We start from the raw sequence: 25,173 nt of genomic DNA on the forward strand, positions 1-25,173 counted from the left end.
ACTTGGGAGGCTGAGGCAGGAGAATGGCGGGAACCCGGGAGGCGGAGCTTTCAGTGAGCAGAGATCGCGCCACTGCACTCCAGCCTGGGCGACAGAGCAAGACTCTGTCTCAAAAAAAAAAAAAAAAGAAAAGAAAAGAAAAAAGAATCACACATGAATATAACAGCTCTGCCGTGCAAATATTTTCCTTGATATGAGGTCAGAGCCAGGCCTCAGACACACACAACTGCATACCCTCCCAGCAAGCACTTTGCTCTCAGTGTAGGCTTGATACCATCTCTGTTCAGTGTGCTGTTATATTTGAGGTGTTATTTTAATCAAAACTGTTTTTTTTTTAAATCTTCTTTTATTTTTTGCAAAATGGTTTGCAAGTAATAATAATAGCAGACGCTTAGCTAGTGTATACTGGAGACAGATTCTGCACTAAACGCTTTGCATATAGTTGCCCCCACGTAATCTTTCAAAATAACACTGTGAAGAAAGTTCTTTTGTAATCCCCATTTACACATGAGGAAACTGAGGCAGCTGGGTTAAATAACTTGCTGGGAAGTTAAGGAGTTAGGATTCCACTCAGGAAGTGGGGGGTGTGGGGGCTATATGGTTTCCCTCTTGCAGGAGGTTGTTGTTGACCTGCCAGCTTCCCATGCTGCTGACAGTGGCTTCTGAGCTCCTGAAGCTTCAAAAATGTTCACATTTTATTAGTGTAATGATAGTTTGCAGTATCTAACCCATAGCAGTGTTTCTCAAACTGTGCGAAGGACTAATTTGATTTTTTTTCTTTTTTGAGACGGAGTCTCGCTCTGTCACCCAGGCTGGAGTGCAGTGGCGTGATCTCGGCTCACTGCAAGCTCTGCCTCCCGGGTTCCCGCCATTCTCCTGCCTCAGCCTCCCAAGTAGCTGGGACTACAGGTGCCCGCCACCACGCCTGGCTAATTTTTTGTATTTTTAGTAGAGACAGGGTTTCACCTTGTTAGCCAGGATGGTCTCAATCTCCTGACCTCGTGATCTGCCCGCCTTGGCCTCCCAAAGTGCTGGGATTACAGGGGCAAGCTACCACGCCCAGCCAATTTGATTTTATTTTTAAAAATTTCTGGGGGTCGGGCGTGGTGGTTCATGCCTGTAATCCCAGCACTTTGAGAGGTTGAGGTGGGTAAATCACCTGAGGTCAGGAGTCCAAGACCAGCCTGGCCAACATGGTGAAACCCCGTCTCTATTAAAAATACAAAAAAATAGCTGGGCGTGGTGGCGGACACCTGTAATCCCAGCTACTCGGGAGGCTGAGGCAGGAGAATTGCTTGAACCCGGGTGGCAGCGGTTGCAGTGAAATGAGATTGTGCTATTGCACTCCAGCCTGGGCGACAAGGGCAAAACTCCATCTAAACAAAACAAAACAAAACAAACAAAAAAAAAAATCTGGCTAGGCACAATGGCTTACACTTGTAAATCCAGCATTTTGGGAGGCTGAGGTGGGAGAATCCCTTGAGCCCAGGAGTTCAAGACCAGCCTGGGCAACATGAGACCCCCATCTCTTAAAAAAAAAAAAAAAAGAATTAGCTGGGTGTGGTGGCTCACACCTATAGTCCCAGCTGCTATTCAGAAGGATGAGGCAAGAGGATCACTTGAGCCCAGGAGTTCAAGATTGCAGTGAGCTTTGATCGTGCCACTGCACCCCAGCCTGGGTGACAGAGCAGGACCCTGTCTCAAAAAAGAAAAAATCTCCTAATCATTGCATACAATTTGATAATTGTTATAAGAGTTTCTAAATCCTCTCAATTTCTGACTTATCTTGTTGCAGATGAATAGTGAAGAGTTTGCAGGCCAACACCAGTTCGAGGACAGTATTTTGATGGGCACCAACATGTGGTATCAACAAAGCAGCTTCATACTTTTAAAATTTCATTTCATTCATTCAATACACGTTTTTTAAGTGCTTACTACATAGCAGGCACCCAACTAGGTGCTACAAATCAAGTAGGAAAAAAGAACAACGGGGCCTTCATAAAGTTAACATTCTAGCAGGGAAAGAGAATTGAAACAATTTACTGAAAATTAATTAATTTTTATAATTAATTATAAAAATAAATAACACTGGGCATGGTGGCTCATGCCTGTAATCCCAGCACTTTGGGAAGCCAAGGCAGGTGGATCACCTGACGTCAGGAGTTCAAGACCAGGCTGGCCAACATGGTGAAACCCCATCTCTACTAAAAATACAAAAAAATTAGCCGGGCATGGTGGCGGGCACCTGTAATCCCAGCTACTCAGGAGGCTGAGGCAGAGAATTGCTTGAACCCGGGAGGCGGAGGTTGCAGTGAGCTGAGATCGTGCCACTGCACTCTAGCCTGGGCAACAAAAGTGAAATTCCATCTCAAAAATAAAATAAAATAAATAAAAATTAAAAATTAATGCTAAGGAGACGATTGGAATACTCAGCGCTCCTATTGGAGTGCCCAAAGCTAGGCTGATGGGTAAGGGAATGCTTCTCTAAGGAACCCTTCATCTTTGAGCTGAAGAATAAGCAGGGGCTACAGGGCCCCAAATGGGGAAAGAGGGTTCTAGGGAAAAGGAGGGACAGAGAGAGAGAGCCCTGGAGCAGAGAGACACACAGGAGGCTGCTGAAATAGTGTCCTGCAGGTCTCTAGAGCCCATGCCAAGGATGGTGCATTTTATCTCAAGAGCTATGGAAATCTCCTGAAGGATTTTAAGCCAGGGATGGGCAAAATGGTCAGATTTACCTTTTAAAAATCATACTTTTACTTTCCCAATAATTTAAACACAGCAGATTTTCATAATAATTGTAACAGGGAACTAACAATTCATTACAGAGATTTTCGCATGCGAACAAAAGGTTTGGGGCTGCTAATCTATCCCAAGAGTTATTTGTGATTCCCATGGCTCTACAAACACATGATGTAGACAGTCACTTACATCTCCAAAGAGGTCACTATGCTCTTTCTGCCTCCTCCTCTCAGTCCCTACCATCCTCTAAGTAGCATCTTAAGAAGAGCGGCTGTGTGAGGTATGTGACCAAACTCCACCCACTCCTCTTCTTTTGCACTAACAGAACCACAATTTAGTTCAAGCCAGCAATATTTCCAGGAAAAACTCATTTTTAAACCTATTTTAAAATGTGACCATGTGACACAGTTCTGGCCAATGGGAAGACAGCAGAAATCTGCTGAGGATTCAGGGAAACCTTTTGCTTTCCAGATGAAAGGAAGCCGTCTGGCTAGTACAGTCCTGTCGCCTTCTTCCTACCTTAAAAATCAGTCGTGAGTCCCAGAGGTGCTGCAGCTATCTTGCCACCATGAGGCAACAAGCACAAAGATGACAATCCAACATGGTAAGGTTGATGGGACAGAAAGAAACTGAGTCCTTGAGAACTCGGCCTCTGTCCACTTCTGTTCTTCTTGTTACATGAGAAAAACCCCTATAGGCTGAAGCTGCTGTATGTCTGGTTTTCTGATGCTTCAAGTTGAAAGTAAGTGAGCTTCCCAATTGGAAATGGATGGTCCACAAAATCAGATCAACTTGCACAGCACAGTATTCTCCCCCCTGCGGCTGTTCCCATCTTTGAACGTTTAGATATTTCAAAGGAAAAAGCCTTTTCTATTATTTCTGACATCGCTTTGCCCTTCTCACCAGGAGCTGTAACGGGATAAGTAGGCTCTGTCACGGGTCCTTTGTTTCCTAAAAGGGGAAGGCCGGCGACGAGGCTTCGTGGAAAATGCTGAAATACTACACCACATCAGAATGTGCTGTTCTCATTTATTTTTTAATACAAACCCATCTTTGCATGTGGGCACTGGCAAAGAGTTGATGGTTATGAAATGTTGGGCGACAGTGGTAATATGGGAGGTGACACACAGCAAAGGAATCTCGTCTTCAAATTACACAGAACACAAAACCATTGTGGTTCATGACATAGCTCCCACATTCTTTCCGTATTTATCCAACGGGGCTCCAGTGAATTGGATGGTGCCTTCTGTTTGTTTAGTGAGTGTGTAAAACTCCTGGACGGGGTTGTGTGAAACAATGTGTAAAAGCCACAGTCGCCAGCCTGCTACCGCTACCTGATGTCCGTTTTCCTCTGTGCCACGAGCTCTGCGGAGAACCAATGAGAACAGTTGGTACAAAATTCAGGGAAGAAGTTCAGGAAGTAGTTGTCAGAAATGATGCACGCTACAGTTACTATATTCAGTGCCAAAGCAATTCATTTATCTTTACAGACACACACAAGCAGAAAGGGTGAATTCAAAGGTAGTCCTCTGGGCAGAGAAAACATTGCAATTCTAACACACACTGTCAAGAAGCCCATATGTCTGCAATGTAAAGGGCTTTTCTAAGATTATAAGCTGTCTTTCAAACACAGCAGCTTCTTCTAAAAATAATTCCATTTGATCAGACAAAGTGGGAAGAATGCTACTGGTTGGTATCTCAGGGGCAAAGATAGAATCAAAACAGAGTATAATCTCTCATGCCTACAAAAGGGCCCCAGGAAGGACTATTCATCAAAGAGGAGATGTTTTAAAGGAACACATACACTATGAGAGTGGCCAAAGGAAAATAGAAAATGCTGAAATATATGCGAAATGAAGCCTCTGTGGTTTATAATGAGGCTGAAATCTCACCGATGGGGTCTGGCTTAACTCTGAATTAAGAGAATGAAGCTGAAATCCCCATGACCTTGAGGCAGCAGCTGAAGATTTTAATGTATGTACATTTTCGGTCCCTCAACTTTTGTAACATCTGGAGCATGATTAATGCTGTAAGGGGTTTAAGAACTTTTATTGGCACTAATAGTCATTGGTTGCCACTAAAAAGTGGTCCTGCTGCCAGCAAAACAAATGGTTAGGGATTTAAAGCCCCTATCAGGGTGGAAAAGGGCATTTTGCCAATTCTAGTTTCCTCTTGGAAACCGTGTGGTCAATTTTCCAAACTATGTTTGAACTTCAAAAGTCCGTACTTGCTTCACTGGGTTAGATGGGCTTCCTGGTATTTCAAAGAAGTTTAAAAACTCTTTGGAAAGTCTAAAAGTTTTAAGATCACAATTTGGAGAAAAAAGAAATATTATCAATATATGTGCAGAAAAATACCTTAGGAAAATTTAAAATATTAACAGCAGTTATATGTGGAGTAGTAGAATCACTACTTCTTTACACATTTTGCATTTTCCAAAATTTCTGTTATAAACATACATTATTTTTATAATCAAAAGACTTTATAAAATACTTTTAAGAAGAAAAAAAATGTTTCAAGACTTCCTTCAAAAACAAGGCAGCTTTCTATAAAGAAAAAGGTGAGTTAGGCCAGGCACAGTGTCTCACACCTGTAATCTCAGAATTTTGAGAGGCTGAGGCCAGCGGATCCCTTGAGGTCAGTAGTTCAAGACCAGCCTGGCCAACATGGTGATACCTCGTCTCTACTAAAAATACAAAAATTAGCTGGGCCTGGTGGCACACACTTGTAATCCCAGCTACTCGGGAGGCTGAGGCAAGAGAGTCATTTGAACCCAAGAGGCAAACTTTGCAGTGAACCAAACTTGTGCCACTACACTCCAGCCTGGGTGGCAGAGTGAGACACCACTGCAAAAAAAAAAAAAAAGAAAAGAAAAAGGTGAGTTGGATTCCACCTCTGGCACTCACTAGTATGTAACGTTGGTATTAGAGATAAGCGTTATAAGATTAAATTAAATAGATATAAAGTGCCTGCAGGGGGTGCAAGACATATTGTAAATGCTTAATAAATGTGAGTTAGCATCATTATTTCACCTCAAACGATGTTCAACATTCAAAACAGTATTCAAAGGGCCCCAGGTATAGAATTCTATTCTGATGAGAAATTTATCTGAAATTTTTTTTTTTTTGAGATGGAGTCTCGCTTTTTCACCCAGGCTGGAGTGCAGTGGTGTGATCTCGGCTCACTGCAAGCTCTGCCTCCTGGGTTCAAGCAATTCTCTGCCTCAACTGGGATTACAGGCACCCACCACCAAGCCCGGCTAATTTTTTTGTATTTTTAGTAGAGACGGGGTTTCACCATCTTGACCAGGCTGGTCTTGAACTCCTGATCTCATGATCCACCCACCTTGGCCTCCCAGAGTGATGGGATTACAGGCGGATTTTTTTTTTTTTTTGAGATGGAGTCTCTCTGTGTCACCCAGGCTGGAGTGCAGTGGTGCAATCTCGGCTCAATGCAAGCTCCGCCTCCCGAGTTCATGCCATTCTCCTGCCTCAGCCTCCCAAGTAGCTGGGACTACAGGTACCCACCACCACGCCCGGCTAATTTTTTGTATTTTTTAGTAGAGACGGGGTTTCACAGACCTGTCTTGATCTCCTGACCTCGTGATCCGCCTACCTTGGCCTCCCAAAGTGCTAGGATTACAGGCATGAGCCACCAAGCCCAGCCAACCTGAATTTTTAAAAGGAAGGAAAACTGTCCTGAGAATAGAATTACAGAATAGTCCTTTCATATTGCCAAAGTATGGGAATTCTCCCTTTCTCTCCAACTCCATGGTAAGGAAGAAGGGATCATGATGAGAAATCTATGCAAATTGATTGGATGCCACTGTTTGGGATCAGAATCTGGCTTCCTTACACCTCCCATTGGCTTCCAGACAGATTAAAAATGTGAGACTCTCATGACCACTTGTCAGGGATCCCCATGCCTGGGTCAGGTGCAGTGACGTGGGTCACAGCAGCTGCCATTCCCACAGCTGTTGGCCATCAGCCCTGGCAGGGGCTATTTCAGGTTTTATTGGGTATTTCTTGCCCCACTAGCAAAGCTTTGAGAAATGCTTTGAACTATCCAAAGACCAAAAGGCCCTCCCAGCCTCCATTCTTAAGAGACCAGCCTTCTGCTAACTTAGCCTCAGTGACGGTAGGGTTTCTCTCCTGCTGGGCAGAGACTGTCCCCCCGCTAGGCCATAGCTTTCAGGGAACAGAACCATAAACCTCCTTTCTCCAAGTCAAAACTTTTTGGAAAGATTTTCTGCTCAATTTTTCTAGTCGTTCCAGCTAAATACGTCTAGTTTTAACTCTTTCCCTGCAGTGAGGGTAGTGAATCAGTGTCTGAAGAGTTGAGGAAGAATAATACTAGCTAGCATTGATTACCACTTACTCTGTGCCTGACATTGTGCTAAGCAACTTCTGTATTGCTGTAGATATGTCTCACAACAACCTCATGAGGTAGATACAGTTATTATTACTATTTTGTAGAGGACTGGCCCCAAATTACTATGACTCCACGGCCAACTTGTTGTATGTACAGGCCTAGGAGCATCCTTTGCTTTCTCTCTCTCTCTCTCATAAAATTTCTGAAATGATTACCAGTTAAAAATAAGCAAGTTTGAGCCAGACAGGTGCAGTGGTTCAGGGTTGTAATCCTGGTGCTTTGGGAGGCCAAGATGGGAGGATCACTTGAGCTCAGGACTTCAAGAGCAGCCCAAGCACCTATTGGGACTCTGCCTCTAAAAAAAAATTTTTTTTATAATTAGCTAAGCCTGGTGGCATGCACTTGTAGTTCCAGCTATTCTAGAAGCTGAGGCAGGAAGATCTCTTGAGCTCAGGAATTTGAAACTATCATTATCATGCCACTGCACTCCAACCTGGGCAACAGTGAGACTCTGTCTCAAAAAATAAATAAAATAAAATAAGTAAGTTTGGGTCTTTATGTATTCAAGGGAGCAACCTTTGTTAAATTATTTTCCTTTATTTCCACTCTCCCACCCCATTGATCCTGGGTACTTTTCTAGATGATCTTGCATCCAGGTTTCAAATATGATTTGTTTATGTCATGTCCCTAAAGACTGATGCTCTGAATTGTTGGCCTCAATTTTCCCTAAAAGCTATAATATTCTCTTTTATGGCCCAGGGAACAAATGTACCTTCCAGAATGACCAAAAGACAGGATGGGATAGAAAACTGGCCAGAACCATAAGTGCTGAATTTTTTAGTGTAAGGGGAGCCCTGTGGAGCCCATTATTCATTTATCACACAGGCATCCCTGGGCAACAGCTGACAAGCGCAAAACAATGCTCTGCACATTACCAGACTGTCAGGGCACTCGACGCAGGCCAGCCATGGCAGCCCCTTCCTCCATTCTCCCCTCCACCCCCATCCCTTGAAGCCTGCTCATGGCAAACATATGGGAGCCATTCAGGCTTACTCCTTCCTTTCCAATGTCCGAGTTATGTTGACAACAGGGGATTTACAACTGCCCAAAATGGAGCGTTGTGTTTCTTTTGGATTATTCCAAGTTTGGGGCCCGTTAAAAGTTTTGTAACTACATAAATATTTATCCAGAGTTTTTGGTTACTATATAAACATAGCAAACATGACATTGGACCTAAATGCTGTAAGTCACTTAAAAGTCTTCCAGTTAAGAAAGGGGGCAAACTAATAAAGGGCTTCAGAAATGATTATTTTTATTGTGAAATATTTTTACTGCTATTTTTATGCTGGGTTTTAAAAAGTCCAAAATATGTTTATCCTTGACTCTATGTAACTCTTCAGATCATCAGCCAACTTGCTTAAGCATGCTCCTGGCCTACAGAGACATGGGAGAGAATGTGGATGGTGCAGTACAAGGCTTCACCTTTGTGAATATGCTCAGGCCAACAGCTGGAAGCTTAGGATGAGAAATGCTACTCTGAGCTTTGTCACCTTTGAAGGCCAGAGATATTACTTTATGTTCAAATGTTGTATGTTCACATTTGTTAGTAGGTTCTGGTTGACGCTTACACATGCTAGGTACAAAGAGCTGAAATTTTTAATGCCCAGATATTAATTATTAAGGACAGACACCAAAGTACTCAGACCTAGGAAGGCTCATGTTGTTAATGAAAAACTGCGGGGGGAAATACTATGGTGCGTTATTTTCGTAACCCCTATGTTTGCCATGAAGTTAACCCTCCAGATATAAGGGGTGAAATTCATGAAGTGTGTGTGTGTGTGTGTGTGTGTGTGTGTGTGTGTGTGTGAAGTTTGTGTCCTTCAGAGCTGTTGGGGTTGTCTTTTTTTTCTTTCTTTTTTAAGACGAGATCTCGCTCTGTTACCCAGGCTGGAGTGCAGTGACACGATCACGGCTCCCTGCAGCCTCAAACTCTTGGGCTCAAGCAATCCTCCAACCTTAGCCTCCTGAGTAGCTGGGACTACAGGAGCATGCCACCACACCTGGTGATATGGTTTGGCTGTGTCCCCACCCAAATCTCATCTTGAATTCCTACGTGTTGTGGGAGGGACCCATTGGGAGGTAATTGAGTCATAGTGAGAGGTGACAGCGTGCTGGCAGTCCTCACAGCCCTCGCTCGCTCTCGGCGCCTCCTCTGCTTGGGCTCCCACTTTGGCAGCACTTGAGGAGCCCTTCAGCCCACCGCTGCACTGTGGGAGCCCTTTTCTGGGCTGGCCAAGGCCGGAGCCCGCTCCCTCAGCTTGCAGGGAGGTGTGGAGGGAGAAGCGCGAGCGGGAACCCGGGCTGCGCGGGGCGCTTGCGGGCCAGCTGGAGTTCCGGGTGCGTGTGGGCTTGGCGGGCCCTGCACTCGGAGCAGCCGGCCGACCCTGCCCGCCCCGGGCAATGAGGGGCTTAGCACCCGGGCCAGGGGCTGCGGAGAGTGTACTGGGTCCCCCAGCAGTGCCAGCCCACCGGCGCTGCGCTGGATTTCTTGCAGGGCCTTAGCCCTTCCCGTGGGGCAGGGCTCGGGACCTGCAGCCCGCCATGCCTGAGCCTCCCACCCCCTCCGTGGGCTCCTATGCCGCCTGAGCCTCCTCCACGAGCACCACCCCCTGCTCCACAGCGCCCAGTCCCATCAACCACCCAAGGGCTGAGGAGTGTGGGCGCACGGCGCCGGACTGGCAGGCAGCTCCATCTGCAGCCACAGTGCGGGATCCACTGGGTGAAGCCAGCTGGGCTCCTGTCTGGTGGGGAGGTGGCGAACCTTTATGTCTAGCTCAGGGATTGTAAATACACCAATTGGCACTCTGTATCTAGCTCAAGGTTTGTAAACACACCAATCAGCACCCTGTGTCTAGCTCAGGGTTTGGGAATGCACCAATGGACACTCTGTATCTAGCTGCTCTGGTGGGGCCTTGGAGAACCTCTGTGTGGACACTCTGTATCTAGCTAATCTGGTGGGGACGTGGAGAACCTTTGTGTCTAGCTCAGGGATTGTAAACGCACCAATCAGCACCCTGTCAAAACAGACCACTCGGTTCTACCAATCAGCAGGATGTGGGTGGGGCCAGATAAGAGAATAAAAGCAGGCTGCCCGAGCCAGCAGTGGCAACCCGCTGGGGGTCCCCTTCCACACTGTGGAAGCTTTGTTCTTTCGCTCTTTGCAATAAATCTTGCTACTGCTCACTTTTTGGGTCCACACTGCTTTTATGAGCTGTAATGCTCACCACGAAGGTCTGCAGCTTCACTCCTGATGCCAGCGAGACCACGAGCCCACTGAGAGGAACGAACAACTCCAGACGTGCTGCCTTAAGAGCTGTAACACTCACCGCGAAGGTCTGCAGCTTCACTCCTAAGCCAGTGAGACTATGAACCCACCAGAAGGAAGAAACTCGGAACACATCTGAACATCAGAAGGAACAAACTCCAGACGTGCCACCTTAAGAGCTGTAACACTCACTGCGAGGGTCCGCGGCTTCATTCTTGAAGTCAGTGAGACCAAGAACCGACCAATTCCGGACAGAATAGGGGCAGGTCTTTCCCGTGCTGTTCTCATGACAGTAAGTCTCACGAAATCTGATGGTTGTTATAAGGGGGAGTTTTGCTTCAGAAGTTCTCTCTTTGCTTGCTGTCATCCATGTAAGATGTGACTTGCTTCTCCTTGCCTTCTGCCATGATTGTGAGGCTTCCCCAGCCACGTGGAACTGTAAGTCCAATTAAACCTCTTTCTTTTGTAAATTGCTCAGTCTCAGGTATGTCTTTATCAGCAGCGTGAAAATGAACTAATAGACTGGCTTTTTTTTTTTTTTTTTGTAATTCTAAGGTCTCACTATGTTGCCCAAGCAGGTCTTGAATTTCTGGCCTCCAGTGATCCTCCTACCTTGGCCTCCCAAAGTACTGGACTTACAGGTGTGAGCTGCTGTGTCTGGCCTGTTTTTCTAATTAAGGAGGCACACACATAACCCTGGTCTTGGAGGAGGTTTCTGGCCGAACTCTCTGACCCTCTGTAGAAAGCAGTAGGTCCAGGGAGAAAGCAAATTCCTGGGTTCTGTCCTGCTTCCTCAACCCTGGCCTGGCACCATCTCCTACATCGTTTTTTGGCTCCCCGTTCCCTTTATCCAGTGGATAAGGTAAGGCGGGCCCTTCTTTGTTCTTTGCAGCAGATCAGACTGGAACCAGGAAACTGATTATTTTTCTATGTTTGCTGGTACTTGGTAAAAGGAAGCAAACCCTGTAGTGTTGACTTAAGGTTAAATGGGGCGAGTGCTGACGTTATGTGCTCTGGCATGATGTTATCTGTTGGAGATAACAGAGGCAAGCCCTGGAGTCTAGTAGAACACAGCAGGGCTGAAGCTTATACAGCTCTGCAGGGCCTTGATGCAACAAATGCTGGAGACTTCATTTCTTTAAAGGACTTAGCTAATGGTCAATTACTATTGTTAGAATATTATTAATCCCATTCTGTATATAAGTAAATGTTGACAGAAAATGGTTTAATGACTTGCTCCAAATTTCATAGCACACCAAGATTATAGTTACAGGAAAAAATAGCTAGATTTTCTCATTTTCTTTTTTTTTGGAGATGGAGTGTCACTCTTGTTGACCAGGCAGGAATGCAGTGGTGCGATCTCAGCTCACTGCAACCTCTGCCTCCTGGGTTCAAGTGATTCTCCTGCCTCAGCCTCCTGAGTAGCTGGGATTACAGGCGCCCACCACCATGCCGGCTAATTTTGTATTTTTTTAGTAGAGATGGGGTTTCACCATGTGGGCCAGGCTGGTCTTGAACTCCTGATCTCAGATGATCCACCTGCCTCAGCCTCCCAAAGTGCTGGGATTATAGGTGTAAGCCACTACGCCTGGCCTAGAATTTCTCATTTTCAAACCCATGCTTTAGCAGGGAGACTCAGCTGTAAATAAACATGCTTTACATGCACAGTAGGAAAATCAGAGAAAATAACATTGCAGAATCTAGCATCTTTTAGAACCTTTGGATGGAAGTTTCTTTTTTTTCCCCTGTGTACTGTTTGACAGTTTCACTGCTAACATTTTAACTCCTCCACTTCTGTATGCACCCTCTAAGAGGTGATGAGTCATCATTTTCTTTCCCTAAGGACCTGAGGGGCAGAGAGGTTAACAATTTAGCCCAGGACACATTTTTAGAGGTAGAACTATGACCGGAAATCCTAGATATCCTGACTTTAGATCAGGGCTTTTCTCACAATGCTAGAAACTGACTGCTTGAGTTCTGAGCAACTAGTACATACCTGCATGGATTTTGGACTGTGCTGGGTCGACTTGCTTTAACTGGAATGGTTTTCTCAAGTTCCTTTCTTTGTATGCCTCTGGGTGAGAGCTGGCCAAAAGAGAAATTTGTCCAAGATTAGGAAGGTGGAAGTAAAGCAACAGCCACTACTCTCTGAAGGTCATTGTGGTTTGATGCTCTGGCTGGCAGGTGCAGGGGTGCTGGTGGGTTCCAGTTTGTTCAGTTTCCCGTTCCACATCTAGCAACTCTTCCTAAGACCATTAATGGGGCTGGCTCACCATCAGAAACATAGGCTTTTCTACCAGCTCTACTTTCATGGTCCCACTTCAGCAACTGGATGTGCCTAGCTGCCTATTAGATTCCTTGGCAAACTTTGTTCCATCCACACCAGTGCTTCAGGAAGGCTGGTTTGTGACTGATCCTTTAACTCCTTGTCATGCACCATTCCTTAGCTTCTCCCACCATTGCCTAATATATTCTTCAAAATTTACACATGGTTCCGCTTCCCTGTTTGGGTCCTGACAGAGAGAATACCAACATGGGCTGGGCGTGATGTCCCACGCCTGTAATCCCAAAACTTCGGGAAGCCAAGGTGGGAGGATGTCTTAAGGCCAGGAGTTCTAGACCAGCCTGGGCAACATAGCAGGACCCCATCTCTAAAAATAAATAAATTTAAAAAGGGAAAAAAAGAATAAGCAACATGGTGCACCATGAGAGCTGCAGAAGAAACATAAAAGAGTTCCTGCCTTCAAGGGACACATGGCTATTGGGAAGATGGAGCATTTTAACACAGCCAGCTGGGGACTCATGCAGCTTATGGTAAAGTGACAAATGCACAATGCAGTCATTGCAGCCCAAGGTGTCTAGTGTCTCTTAGTGCCAGGCATGAGGAGCTGATTGGGAATGGTCATAGTCAGCATTTTCCATGACTGATGACCACATTTAGACCCAAGTGGAGACCAACTTTTCCTTTCTCTGTTCCAGGCTTTTAGGCTCCTTATCAACACAAGAATGGAAATCAAGTTACTTACATATTGGGCCAAAATATTGAGTACAGATGAAAATAAATGCTGACTTTGAAGATTTCCCATCCAGCCCGCAGAAATTCCCCTGGCCTGCCACACTTGGGTAACTTGAATTCTGGAATTCCAGACTTGCTTAACCCCAATCCACAAATTTGCTGGAGTTATGGAGCCGAGTGAGAGTACTGCTTTTCTATTATGCATTCCCAATATGTTCTGTTCTGAGCTGATACCACAGAATTTACTTCTCCCACAAGTTTAACCCACTGCATGGAGTGATCATGGCTCACTGTTATTTGGTAAATACCAAAATACAGATAACAGTTTTTCACAGTACAAATTTTATATCTGACTTGGCTGGAAACTTCCCCAGTCACTCCATCTAGTCGCCTCATTTTGTTGGGCCTTGGTTTCCTTCAGTTTCCTACTAAAACTTACCTCTTTGGGGAGGTGTGAGTATCAATGCTGGCTACCAATCCAGGTAAGGCCTCTGAATGAAAGGTGATATGGAAGGGCACAAACGATCTGGATACCTATCCCCTGGGAAAGTCCAGGCCTCAGGCCACAGCAATGCCACAGCTTCTGGAAGCTGCCTGGGAACTGAGGTTTTATTCTCCTGTGTGTGTCTACATGCCTGGAGTGTTGACTCTGAAGACCTATGAATACAGTAAATGACATCATAGGTAGCTCAGTACAATGAAGATTTATTTTTAGCTATGACCCTTGTCTGTTAAATGATCTGAATTTAAAAAGAAAGAGGACAGGGAAGAAGGAAAAGAAATGTGGAAGGCAATGAAAGAATATAAGATTACTGCTTGATCTTAAAAAGCACCAGAGCGAAAGTCAAGCACAGCTTTCTTATTTCTTTTCAACCAGAAAGGTGTTACAGGAGAAATGTATGAAGGGCGGAGGATATGCCCTCTTGTGAGAATTCTGTCTCTTCTCTGTAGTTACTCATTTTGAGAATGTGGCTCCCAGTGTCTACAGTGGAGGTGGGCTCATTTGTCCCTGGGCTTCTTTTTTATTTTATTTATTTTTTGAGATAAAATCTTGTTCTGTCGCCCAGGTTAGAGTGCAGTGGCGCCATCTTGGCTCACTGAAACCTCTGCTTCCCGGGTTCAAGCAATTCTCCTGCCTCAGCCTCCCGAGTAGCTGGGATTACAGGCGCCTGCCACCACACCCAGCTAATTTCTGTGTTTTAATAGAGATGAGGTTTCACCATGTTGGCCAGGCTGGTCTCAAACTCCCGGCCTCAAGTGATCCACCTGGGATTACAGTCATGAGCCACTGCGATCCCAGTGATCCTGCGGGGATTACAGGCATGAGCCACCGCGCCTGGCCTGGACTTCTTTAGATTGTGCTTTTCAGTAATCTGTCCCTGTTTGTCTTGGTGTCTTATGGGCTGACGTCTGAGGGATCCCTGGTTACTCCGCATTTTTATGCTGTACTGAGATAGGACAAAGAGAGAAAAGAAGTTGTGGAACTTCGGGAGGCCAAGGCAGGAGGATTGCTTGAGCACAGGAGTGTGAGGCCATCCTGGGCAACATAGTGAGACCCTGTCTCTACAAAAAAAATTTTAAGCATTAGCCAGGCATGGTGGTGGGCACCTGTAGTCCCAGCTACTCAGGAAGCTGAGTGGGGAGGATTGCTTGAGCCTGGCAGGTTGAGGCTACAGTGAGCTGTGATTGCACCACTACACTCTAGCCTGGATGACAGAGTGAGACCCCGTCTCAAAAGAAAAAAATATATATAAAAAAAGCAAGAGGCCAGGGAGTAGGATCAATCAGAAAGCTGGGTCTGCTAAGTAGAGGGAGGGAATGCAGAGAGTGCCAAAAGATGGAGAAGGGGGCCACCCAGCTAAGAGCAGTGCTCTAGGGAAGAAACTCCAGAAGGATTGTAAAATGTGGTCAAACATTTTGTCATGGTTGAAACAGAGAGGGCCCAAGGCTCTGGCCACCCACACATCCTCCTTGCTTTCATTGTCTTGGTATCTTAGGGAATGACACTGAGGGGCTCAATGTCAACTCAAAAGTTTTCCTCCAGAAGAGTTGGGTTCCAAGGAACCCAATTTGAGATATGGGAAGTAGAGCCCAATGCTACCACCAAGGATGATTCGTCAAAGCAAAACTAACGCCACCTATGAACACTACAATGATGAAATCATGCTCCAGATCATACCAGTGTCAGATATGAGCTGTACTCCTAATCTGGGTCATAATTATTACAGAGGCTTGTGTGTCACTTGATTTTTATTTTTATGATATTGGATTGGCTTTATATTATGATTGATTTAGTTAATAACACAAACCCCAATTATAACATGGTTACCCTGGAAAAATATCTGCTTTGTGAAGCGGTTGCATGGAATGCACTGCTACCAAAAGCACTGGTGGGAAAAGGCCCACCCTGGCCCAGAGACGGTCACAGAACAGCACTGCAGGGACCTGGACAAAAGGCATGAACAGGGGCTCTCTGGTCAGAGCATGGCTACCACCAGCACCCAGTGACCAGCATTTTTCTCTCTACTTATAGTGAAATATGCAGGAAGAATGAGGTGTGTGAACCAAAAGACCCAGAATTGCAGCTCAAGATTAAATTATGAATGACATTAAAAGGAGCTCCGGAGCATTCAGGAGCCCATAATCCCAGTGCCAGATGGGCAAAGGAGTAAGATACTCAGTTGAGGTCAAGGAGAAATGAGGCGGGAAATGGGGAGCGGGCCGCTGTTCATATTGAAGCAGCATCAATGAAGAATGGTTGACACTCTCCTTGCTACTGTCTTCAGCAGCTATTATACCCTCAAAAAAGAAAAAAAAAAAGGTACCAGGCCTAGCTAAGAGAGGGGAGTATTTCTGACACAGATTGATTCCTGACAAGAGGAAATACAAGGCTAAAACAAAAAATGGGGCCACAGTTTTCCTCTTACACCCGGTCAGACCAAATAAAGTTTCTTGACTCTTAATCCCTCCCCAAAGGAATAATCTTCCAATTTATGCCTGGATTAAATACACAAAATGCCATAGAATGTGATGCAAATTCTCCAACAGGTGCCTTGTAAAAATTCCAACAGAGCCAGGCACAGTGGCTCACGCCTATAATCCCAGCACTTTGAAAGGCTGAGGTGGGTGGATCACTTGAGGTCAGGAAATCGAGACCAGCCTGGCCAACATGGTGAAACCCCGTCTCTACTAAAAAGACAAAAACTAGTCAGTTGTGGTGGTGGGTGTCTGTAATCCCAGCTACTCGGAAGGCTGAGGCAGGAGAATCGCTTGAACCCAGGAGGCGGAGGTTGCAGTAAGCCAAGATCGTGCCATTGCACTCCAGCCTGGGCAACAGAATGAGACTTCGTCTGAAAAAAAAAAAAAATTCCAATAGAAAAAGTGAGCAAAAAACATGAATAGGCATTTCACAAAGTGGGTGAATAGATCCAAAACATATTCAAGCTGACTGGGCATAGTGGCTCACACCTGTAATCTCAGCACTTTGAGAGGTCAAGACCAGAGGGTTGCTTGAGGCCAGGAGTTTGACTCCAGCCGAAAAACATAGCAAGACCTTGTCTCTATAAAAAAAATTTAAAAAATAGCCAGGTGTGGTGGCATTTACCTGTAGTCCTAGCTACTGGGGAAGCTGAGGTAGGAGGATTTTTTGGGCTCAGGAAGTCAAGGCTGCAGTGAGCTGAGAAGGAAGTCAAGGCTGAGTGAGCCACTGCACTCCAGCTGGGTGACAGAGTGAGACCCTGTTTCAAACAGGGAAAAAAAAAAAAAAAAAAAAAAAAAAGATCTGCCAGCTAATTATTCCTCAGGTAATTGCAAATGCAGATGCAGCAAGATATTCTTTTACATCTACCAGATTAGCAAAAATTAAGAACGCTGATGATACCAAGTGTGGGAGAGGATGTGAAACTACAGGAATTGTTTCACATTCCTAATGGGCATGTAAATTCTTATAAACAGTTTGGTATAAACGATGTGTCATTTTGTTGTAAAGGCAAACATGCATATAACCAGGACCTAGCAGTTTCACTCCTGGGTATAGTATTCTAGATCTGGGTTTTTTGAAACATCTACAATTTGGTGGTACAAACAACCTTTTTTTTTTTTTTCTCTTCAGAGACAGAGTCTTGCTCTATCACCCAGACTGGAGTGCAGTGGTGCAATCATAGCTCACTGCAGCTTCCAACTCCTGGGCTCAAGCAATCCTCCTACCTCAGCCTCCTAAGTAGCTGGAACTACAGGCACACACCATTAAGCCGAGCCTAGCTAACTTTTTTTTTATTTTTGTGGAGATGGGGTTTCCCTATGTTGCCCAGGCTGGTCTTTTTTTTGTGTGTGTGACGGTGTCTCGGTGGGTCGCCCAGGCTGGAGTGCAGTGGTGCGATCTTGGCTCACTGCAAGCTCCGCCTCCAGATTCACGCCATTCTCCTGCCTCAGCCTCCCGAGCAGCTGGGACTACAGGTGCCCACCACCATGCCCGGCTAATTTTTTGTATTTTTTAGTAGAGACGGGGTTTCACTGTGTTAGCCAGGATGGTCTCGATGGTCTCGATCTCCTGACCTCGTGATCCCCCCACCTCGGCCTCCCAAAGTGCTGGGATTACAGGCGTGAGCCACTGCGCCCAGCCCAGGCTGGTCTTGAACTTCTGGCCTCAAGTGATACTCCTGCCTCGGCCTCCCGAAGCACTAGGATTGTAGATGTGAACTGCTGCTTCTGGCCTCAACCAACTTTTTTTTTTAAACAAGCAAAATAAAATTCAATAGAGTGGAAAAACTTAGTATAGTAAGAGTAAGTTTTACCAGCCTGGGCAACATGGTGAAACCTTGTCTCTACAAAAAATACAAAACTTAGCTGGGCATGGTGATGCATGCCTGTAGTTCCAGCTACTTGGGAGGCTGAGATGGTAGGATCACGTAAGTCTGGGAGGTGGAGGCTGCTGTGAGCCTTGTGATTGTACCACTGCACTCCAACTTGAGTGCTGGAGTGAAAAAAAAGAAAAAAGAGTAAGTTTTGTTTCATAAATTGTTGGTTTCACATATGTATGCACCATGTGTGTACAGCTTGTGATGTAAAGTATTTATAGTACTTGTAAAATATGTGTGTATAAAACATATTACAGTTTTTTAAAGTTTGGAAACCAATGTCCTATAGTGTAACTCTTTGACATACATACCTGGAGAAATGTAGAATGTTCATAATTCACAAGAGCAAAAAACTGCAGACAACTCAAATGCCCATTGCCAGGAATATGGATAAATAAATTGTGGAGCATTAACACAATTGTCTATTACACAACAATGAAAAGGAATGAACTATATTGCTACATGCAACAATGTGAGTGAATCCCAGAAACACAATACTGAGAGAAAAGAGCTGGTCACAGAAGACTAAAATAGTATGTTATTTTTACAAAACCCCCAACCAGCAAAACTAAACAAAACAACATACTCCATATGTGGCAAAACTTTTTTTTTTTTTTTTTTTTTTTGAGATGGAGTTTCACTCTTGTTGCCCAGGCTGGAGTGCAATGGTGTGGTCTTGGCTCACTGCAACCTCTGCCTCCCAGGTACAAGCGATTCTCCTGCCTCAGCCTCCTGAGTAGCTGGAATTACAGGCACCTGCCACCACGCCCGGCTAATTGTTTGTATTTTTAGTAGAGATAGGGTTTCATCATGTTGGCCAGGCTGGCTTCGAACTCCTGACCTCAGGTGATTCGCCCGCATTAGCCTCCCAAAGTGCTGGGATTACAGGCATGAGCCACTGTGCCCAGCCAACTTTTTTTATACCACATTTACTCCAAAAAATGTACAACTATGATATATCGATTAAAAAAGATAAAACTTTTTAAAGGCAAAGAAGTCACAAATTTAGGAGAGTGATTAACCCCTGGGGGAAAGAAGAGAGTTACTGGTAATATTCTGATTCTTAAGGTGTCGAAAGTGGTTTTCCCATATGTTTATTCTATTATTAGTTTATAATTTACAGATAGATTTCATATGTATATATACATGTATGTAATACTTAAATCTATTTGATATTACATAAAACTAAAATTGATATAACCATGAAAATGTCTAATGCACTGGCTCAAAAAACATCTGATTACAGTAAGCAAATATATTTCTTTCCCTCAAAATAGAGATTTCCATCAAAATCAACAAAAATGGACTAAAAAGGAGAGGAAGAAAAAGAACAGCCTGTCTAGGCTGTTGTCACTGGTTTTTTTTAAAGCATTGGCTACATGGATCAGTACTTACTGTCATAGTTGGTAAATGAATCAGGCGAGACCCGTGTTGAGGAGTAGAATGTTTTCTCCTGGGATCAACCTTTGAATGTTAAAGCAGAAAAGGTTCCAGAATAAATTCACCCAAGTTAGTAACAGACCATGTTCCCTGTCTACTTTTGTAGACTAAAACACATCATTTTCTTCAAGCTATATTTTTACACAAACCCATCTTTACCAGTAGGAGTGTAGCATGTAGCATGCACCAGACCGGACCAGGTTCTTTTGCAGACACAATTTTTTTTTGAGACAGGGTCTTGTTCTGTTACCCAGGCTGGAGTGCAATGGTGCAATCTCAGCTCACTGCAGCCTTGACCTCTTGAGCTCAAGTGATCCTCCCACCTTGGCCTCCTGAGTAGCTGGGACTACAGGTGTGTGCTGCCATACCCAGCTAATTTTTAAATTTTTTGTAGAGATGGGATCTTGCTATATTACCCAGGCTGGTATAGAACTCCTGGCCTCAAGTGATCCTCCTGCCTCAGCCTCCCAAAGCGCTGGGATTACAGGTGTGAGTCACCAGTAGACACAATTTATTTACTGCTATCACTCAAAATTCAGTTGAAATGGACCTATTCTTTAAACCAAATACAAGCAGTGGCTTTCAGGCATGCATTTTGCTCAATAATTCATGAAGTATTCATGATTACTTATTAGTGAGAATAAAATTAGCCACATAGCAGCCCAGGATATTTATCTGCCTAAGGTAATAAGCATTACTGCACTAAAGCAAATTTTCCTGTCTTAAAAGCCATCCCTGGTCCCAAGGATTTACTGGAATACAAGGATCAGTTATGAACTGTTGGGCTTGCAGAGATGGACCAAACTTTCATTATCTTTGTGCTGTGGGTTGAATTGCATGTTCCCCCTACCCACCCCAGCTCACATGTTGAAGTCCTAAGCCCAGTACCTTAAATTTCCTTATTTGAAAATAGGGTCATTGTGTAATGCTTAGCATCGGGGCTCTGAAAATAGGGTCATTGCAGAGGTAATTAGTTAAAGTATGATGAGGTCATACTAGAGTAGGCTGGGCCCTGAATCCAATATAACTGGTGTCTTTATAAAAAGGGGAAATGTGGCTGAGTGCAGTGGCTCATGCCTATCATTCCAGCACTTTGGGAGGTGGAGGCAGGAGGATCACTTGAGCCTAAGAGTTTGAGACCACCCTGGGCAACAAAACGTGACCCCGCTTATACAAAAAATAAGAAATTAGCCATGTGTAGTGATGCACGCCTGTAGTCCCAGCTATTCAAGAGGCTGATGCGGGAGGATCGCTTGAGTCTGGGAGGTCAAGTCTCCAGAGAGCTATCGTTGTGCCACTGCACTCCAGCCTGGGTGACAGAGGGAGACCTAGTCTCAAAAAAAAAAAAAAAAAAAAAAGAGCTGGGGGAACACAGACACACACACAAGCAGAATACCACGTGACAATGGAGGCAGAGACCAGGTGATGCGACAGAAGCCAAGGAGCACCAAAGATTGCCAGCAAACCAGCAAACCACCAGAAGTGAGAAGAGAGGCCTGAAACAGATTCTCCTTCTCAGCCCTCGGAAAGACCCAACCCTGCCAACACCCTCCTCTTGGACTTCTCGTCTCCAGAACTGTGAGACAACAAATTTTGGTTGTTCTAATGTCACCGGCCAGGTCCAGGTCCGTTCTGCCTGTGCACAGTAAATCAATCACTGTGACACAGGTTTTGCAAAAGAGAAAAGATTTGTGAGGCTGCCAAGCAAGGAGGTGGGAGAACAGTTCTCAAATCTGCCTCCCCAAAGATAAAGCTTAGGCATATTGATGGGTTAGGGGAGTGGGGTTGTCTAAGGTGCAGGGAGAGGTGATTGGCGGTGGGGAAAAATGAAGTAATGGGTTCATGTTGTGCAAACATAGTTGGGGTTTGTGGCATTTTATAGGACATATGCACAGAAAATGGTGCTGTTAGCATGATCAGGAGGGTGGAGTTTTGGGCCCTCCAACACCAAAAGGCCACCTCTCAGGCACTCGTGCGGGCCCGGTGCCTGCATCCTTCAATCTGAATTGAAGACTCCTCAAAATAAAACAGCTCTATTTGGGGGCATGAGCAATCTGTAATGAGAAGGAAAAATGAGGTTTTGGATGAGGACAAGAGACAGTTTTCGCACAGAGAGCAAGTTAGAATGAGGAGAGGACTGGCCGGGTGCGGTGGCTCACGCCTGTAATCCCAGCACTTTGGGAGGCCGAGGTAGGCGGAAGGGGCAGTCAGTGGTCTCAACTAGTTTGAACTGAACAGGAGCTGGCCCAAGTTCCTGAAAAACAACCGAAGCAGCCATTACCATGGTAATGTATGAATGTTATATATAAAGTAGCCAGTGAAGGGTAAGTTTCAGAGTTCAGTGGCAAGACCTTCAACTACCACGGCCTTCTGCTTCATGGAAAAAGGAAAAAAGAAAAAGCTAGTGAGCAAAAGCAAGCAGGGCAGGCAGACCTGATCAAATTAACCCCTCGATGCCACAAAGTCACCCCATTTGTGGGACTTTGTTCAGAAGCCCTACCAAACAAATACACTTTGGTTCTTTAAGATTTAAGAAAGTGCTTCATCTCTTAATGTAAATACTAAATATTGCCGTTAGGACTTCCGTAAGTTAACAGTCAATATTTAAAATCGGGAGACCTAGAATAAAGATTCTACTCTGGCTTTTAATTGGTCCGTTCAGCCTCAGATAAGTCATGTCCCGTCTTTGGGCTGTGTTCTCATGTGTGACTTGGTCATGATACTGATATTTACCCCTCACCTCTCACAGTGCACTGTAAGTGAGCCCAGTGAAGTCACCCATGGGAAAGCCTTTAAATTGTAAAGCCCTACAATACTATGTCAAATATTCTATTTTTCATCTATTGAAGTGCCGGCAATGATTATCAATTAACCTTCTAATATACTGTACATATTAGGATGTTGAATGCTGGATCCCCAAATACTACCAGCACAGCCTGTTGATAAGACATAGCCGAGTTTATTGCTTACTGTGGTTAGGGAGAACACCTCATCCATAGAGCTTTGATAGGGTCTTGGAGGGGGAAAGGTAAGGTTGGAATTTGTCGAGAATTTGAAATTTGGTTTAGTGCAGGTCTTTCGATGTGGCTTTGGTAGGATTAGGTAAGAATTACCCAATTCTTAATTTTTTGAAAGGGTGGTTTAGTGTTGGTGGCAACAGTTGGCTGAGGATTTTGAGACAGGGTTTCAAAGAATCTTAGGACATAAACTGTTGATGCTTTTTATTAAAAGAGTTGGAAGTTTCTGTAATAAACAATAAAGTTATTTGCCTGGGAAATCCCCTGAAATAGAAAAGCAATTCTGATAAACACGATAGAATCATAAAGTTGGGTTAATGTAGACAGCATGTGGTTTTGGTCCTCATGTCCAAACTGTATGGCTGGAAATGGAAGGAGATGGTTTCCTTTCTCATGTATAAAATGTGGGTACAGTGCTTGAGTTATTGGCTGGTGCCTGCCCATTCCTTCTCTTGTGAGCAGGCTTAGCTTGAGATGGAGTCTCACTCTGTCACCCAGGCTCGAGTGCAGTGTCACAATCTCAGCTCACTGCAACCTCCACCTCTTGGGCTCAAGCGATTCTCCTGTTTCAGCCTCCCGAGTAGCTGGGATTAGAGGTGCGGGCCACCGCACCCAGCCAATTTTTGTATTTTTAGTAGAGACAGGGTTTCACCATGTTGGCCAGGCTGGTCTCGAACTGCTGACCTCAAGAGATCCGCCTGCCTCGGCCCCCCAAAGGGCTGGGATTACCCGTGTGAGCCACCGCACCTGGCCAGTCCTCTCCTCATTCTAACTGGCTCTTTGTGCCAGAACTGTCTCTTGTCCTCATCCAAAACCTCATTTTTCTTCCTCATTACAAATTCCTCATGCCCCCAAATAGAGCTGTTTTATTTTGAGGAGTCTTCAATTCAGATGAAGGATGCTACGTAGACAATTCTGGAGGAACAACTGTCCTCTGAAGAGGATGAGAACGTGTTCTCCTTCTTTCACTGCCTCAGCCATGGCTTCGAGACAGAGGGGCAGAAGGTCACTTGGCCCCCTTAGCTTTTGCTTCTTCTGCTGGGGAGACCAGCTAAAGTGTTCATGAGTGTCAGTTGTGTTCAGTGTGATAGAGGTTTATTTATATTAAAAGCAGGAATAGGGCTGAGTGCAATGGTATACATCTATAATCCCAGCACTTTTGGAGGCTGAGGTGGGAGGATTGCTTGAGCCCAGGAGGTCAAGGCGCAGTGAGCTATGATCATGCCAGTCTGGGTGACAGGGTGAGAAAACAACAACAACAATGAAACATAGGAATAGGGTCCCTAGTTTAGAATTCAGATAATTTGAGTTTGGGAACTGGCTTCCAAGTCCCAGGTGGTCTAGGTCCAATTATTCTAGATCTGATTTCCTAACCTTTACCTGTTTCTAGCCCTCCTCACCCCAAAAGGTTAATTTCTTGCTTTAAAAAGCGATTTTGAAGAACCAGTAATTCTCTCCTTCTGGTGCTATCACAAGTGAATGAATGGCTCATTGTTAAAGAAGTCATTCCACTGAACAAAGCAATCTCTCCTTTAAACCAGGCTAGGAGTATTGGACCAAACATTATAATTAAATCAAGTATTCGTCTGCATTCCTTGTTATACAGCCCAGTGTATTCAGGCCTTTCAAAGTACTGAATGTTGGGATTCCTATCAACATTATTTGCCTTTAATACAAATGAATTTATAAATGAGCAGGTAGTAAAGTACCACAATACTGTCTTAATTTTTTGAAAGGGTACTAAGACACCTGAGATTTTTGAAAACTGAGACATTTTATAGGGAAAAGTAGCTAGCAGTTTCCTGCATTGCTAAGAGTATTTGCTAGAGTTTAGGTTACCAGCACAATTATATTTTCAGTATCTGACTAAATCCTACTTATCCACTTATAATTCCTGCTGATTGGTGAGTGAGAAATAAAGATATAATTTACTGGCTAAGCCAGTCCTATAATAAGTGGAACAAAGCAAGATATTCTAGAGAAGTAATAAGCACTTATCTTTAATTTCTAACACTTTGGTCAGGGAACTTGAATTGGTCCTGAGTTTCATCTTTTGGTGGGAGAAAAAAAGCACGTCACTGGGTGTCCTTAAACTTTCTGCTAAGAGATGTTACGTTAAAAAAAAACTATGGTAAAATATATCTAACATAAAATTTACCATGGTTATTTTTAAGTGTACAATTCAGTGACATTAAGTATATTCACATTGTCATGCAACCATCACTACCATTCATCTCTAGAACTTTTTCATCTGGCGAAAACTGCAGCTATACTCCTTAGACAATAATTTCCCATTCCCATCTCCCCCAACTTCTAGCAAAAATCACTCTACTTTCTGTCTCTATGAATTTGACTATTCTAGGTACCTCATATAAGTGGAAAGTGGAATCATGCAATATTTGTTCTTTT

General features: G+C 44.5%; 1 long non-coding RNA gene across 1 annotated transcript in view; it reads right to left on the reverse strand.

Moving 5' to 3' along the window:
* The window catches only part of LOC129044386 (uncharacterized), a 126,649-nt gene that overhangs the window by 54,244 nt on the left and 47,232 nt on the right, over window positions 1–25,173 (reverse strand). Inside the window, exons 2-5 of the long non-coding RNA XR_008504664.2 lie at window positions 19,703–19,771; window positions 13,891–14,108; window positions 12,432–12,520; window positions 3,259–4,104 (exon numbers count right to left, since the gene is read on the reverse strand). This is a non-coding gene — a long non-coding RNA (uncharacterized LOC129044386). The remainder of the gene's footprint in view (window positions 1–3,258; window positions 4,105–12,431; window positions 12,521–13,890; window positions 14,109–19,702; window positions 19,772–25,173) is intronic.

Source organism: Pongo pygmaeus, chromosome 1 (genome assembly GCF_028885625.2).
Source record: "Pongo pygmaeus isolate AG05252 chromosome 1, NHGRI_mPonPyg2-v2.0_pri, whole genome shotgun sequence".
NCBI lineage: Eukaryota > Metazoa > Chordata > Mammalia > Primates > Hominidae > Pongo > Pongo pygmaeus.